The following is a 3,711-nucleotide window of genomic DNA, read 5'->3' on the forward strand; positions in this document are numbered from 1 at the left end:
ATACAGAGTATAGGCAGCCGGCAGCATGCATATACACACACACACTGGACAGGGGTATACAGAGTATATGCAGCGGGCAGCATGCATATACACACACACACACACTGGACAGGGGTATACAGAGGATATGCAGCCGGCAGCATGCATATATATACACACACACACACACACACACACACTGGACAGGGGTATACAGAGGATATGCAGCCGGCAGCATGCATATATACACACGCACACACTGGACAGGGGTATACAGAGGATATGCAGCCGGTAGCATGCATATATACACACACACACACACACACACACACACACACACACACACTGGACAGGGGTATACAGAGGATATGCAGCCGGCAGCATGCATATACACACACACACACACACACACGTGTGTGAACCTGAACCACAAAGGAGCAAGTATGTACAAGTAGAATGAGGCCAAGCGTATAAAGCAATATGCCTAGTGCTTAGTGTAGCATGTCAATGATCCTGGGTTAGCCTAAAAATAATAACATATAGATGAGCTTAACTGTATAGCATAAGATGATTGTAGATATAAAGTGACCCTACACAGGCGGCGAGCCAACTGATGGGATCAGGGAATGAATCCCTCTTGTAAAAATTTAAATAGAGTCAATGACTAATGAAGGAAGTGTAATGTAAAGGCTCCGTCACACTTAGCGACGCTGCAACGACCCCGACAACGATACGACCTGTCAGGGATCGTTGCTGCGTCGCTATGTGGTCGCTGGTGAGCTGTCAAACAGGCAGGCTCACCAACGATCAGGGGAGCAGTGACATCGTCGAAAGAATCTTTCCACGATGTCCTGCTCCTGGTTACGAGCCAGCTGAAGCAGGATCAGGCTGGTAACTATGGTAAACATCGGGTTACTAGGGGCACACGCGCTCCTAGTAACCCGCTGTTTATCATGGTTACCACTCTGCTACAGTGAGCGGGAGGTTACCGCTCACTTTAGCAGGCTCGTAACCATGATAAACAGCGGGTTACTAGGAGCGCGTGTGCCCCTAGTAACCCGATGTTTATCATTGTTACCAGCCTGATCGCTGCTCCCGCTGGTCACACACAGCGATGTGTGCTGACCAGCGGGAGAGCAACAACCAAAAAATGGTCCAGGACACTTTGCAGCGACCAGCGACCTCATAGCAGGGGCCTGATCGTTACAAAGTGTCACACATAGCGACATCGCTGGTGAGGTCACTGTTGCGTCACCAAAACCGTGACACAGCAGCGATCTCGCTAGCGATCTCGCTATGTGAGACGGGGGCTTAAGGTACGGAGTATTCCAAAGAGAGGGAAGGGGGAGGGGAAACAATGGACACAACACCAGATCAATGGCAGACAGTGTTATATATAAGAGGGGCTTAATGACCGGCTGTGGAGAGAAGTGCCCAGAAGATGCTGGTTAGGGGAAGTGTTCAACATGAGGGCCAGGTCAAAGCTTGTAGACAAGCAGACAAGATAGGTAATATGCCTTATACTTCTGCTCTAAGGGGTCCAGGGTACCGAGTATGCGCCACACTCTGCACCCTGGGCCACTTAGGTAATATGCCTTCCATGACGTCATGTTCGGTGTTTCTGCTTTGGGTTTTGGCTTGCAAAACGCAGATTTCATTAGAATAGATTGTGGACTCCATTAGCTGAGCCCCTGAGGTGTCAGCACACGCCCCAGATGACCCCATATTGGAAACACCACTGCCTAAGGAATTCATCTAGGGGTGTAGTAAGTATTTTGAACCCATAGGCGCCTTACAGAATTTTATAACATTGAGTCATGGAAATATGACATTTTAGTGGTAAAAATGCAATTTTTGTATTTGCTACAAATTTGTCAGGTACACAAGGGTTAATAGGTGAAACTGAACCCCATAATTTATTAAATAATATATCCTGAAAGCAGTGATGTCCTATATGTCGTCAGAAATTAGTTAGCCCACACCTCAGGGGCCACTCATTGCCATGGTGACTCGATGTCATCATGACAACATCCGGGTGACCAGAGCTAACAAGTTATTTAGGTCATGTGCAGTGCATGATCTACCTAATTGGTGTCAGTGCAGCACGAACAGTTATAAAGCATAGCAAAGCTCCTGAATATATATATATATATATATATATATATATATATATATATATATATATATATATATATATATATATATATATATATACACATACATGCAGTTGTGCTCAAAAGTTTACATACCCCGGCAGAATTTTTTATTTTTTGGCCTTGTTTCAGAGAATATGAATGATAAAGTTTTTTTGTTTTCTCCCCTCATGGTTATTGGTTGGGTGAAGCTATTTATTGTCAAACTACTAAGTTTTCTCTTTTTATATCTTAATGACAACCAAAAACATCCAAATGACCCTGAGCAAAAGTTCACATACCCTGGTGATTTTGGCCTGATAACATGCACAGAATTTGACCCAAATGGGTTTGAATGGCTACTAAAGGTAACATCTCACCTGTGACCTGTTTGCTTGTAATCAGTGTGTGTGCGTAAAAGCTGAGTGAGTCTCTGGGATCCAGACAGACTCTTACATCTTTCATCCAGCCACTGACGTTTCTGGATTGTGAGTCATGGGGAAAGCAAAAGAATTGTCAATGGATCTACGGGAAAAGGTAGTTGAACTGTATAACACAGGAAAGGGATACAAAAAATATCCAAGGAATTGATAATGCCAGTCAGCAGCATTCAAACTATGATTAACAAATGGAAAATCAGGAGCTCTGTAAAAACCAAACCACGGTCAGTTAGACCAACAAAACTGTTGGCCACAACTGCCAGGAAAATTGTCTGGGATGCAAAGAAAAACCCACAAATAGCATCAGCTGAAATTCAGAACTTTCTGAAAACTATTGATGTGGCAGTTTCAAGATGCACAATAAGGAGGCACTTGAAGAAATATGGGCTGCATGGTCGAGTCGCCAGAAGAAAGCCATTACTGTGCAAATGCCACAAAGTATCTCACCTAGAATACGCCAAACAGCATAGAGACAAGCCTCAAAACTTCTGGAACAGGGTAATTTGGAGTGATGAGACCAAAATTGAACTTTTTGGCCACAATCATAAACGTTACATTTGGAAAGAGGTCAACAAGGCCTATGATAAAAAGGAACACCATTCCTACAGTAAAGCACGGAGGTGGATCGCTGATGTTTTGGGGATGTATGAGCTACAATGGCACAGGAAACTTGGTAAAAGTTGAAGGAAAGATGAATGCCGCACGTTATCAGCAAATACTGGAGACAAATTTGCACTCATCAGCTCGCAAGCTGCGCATGGGACGTACTTGGACGTTCCAACATAACAATGATTCAAAACACAAGGCCAAGTCGACCTGTCATTGGCTACAGCAGAGCAAAGTGAAGGTTCTGGAGTGATCATCTCAGTCTCCTGACCTCAATATCATTGAGCCACTCTGGGGAGATCTCAGGCGCGCAGTTCATGCTAGACAGCCCAGGAATTTACAGGAACTGGAGGCTTTTTGCCAAGAAGAATGGGCAGCTTTACCATCTGAGAAATTAAAGAACCTCATCTACAACTACCACAAAATACTTCAAGCTGTCATTGATGTTAAAAGGGGGCAATACACGCTATTAAGAACTGGGGTATGTGAACTTTTGATCAGGGTCATTTGGATGTTTTTGGTTGTCATTAAGATTTAAAAAGAGAAAACACAGT

This window comes from Phyllobates terribilis, unplaced genomic scaffold (genome assembly GCF_046119375.1).
Source record: "Phyllobates terribilis strain yellow unplaced genomic scaffold, ASM4611937v1 Scaffold_17__1_contigs__length_24005725, whole genome shotgun sequence".
Classification (NCBI taxonomy): Eukaryota; Metazoa; Chordata; class Amphibia; order Anura; family Dendrobatidae; genus Phyllobates; species Phyllobates terribilis.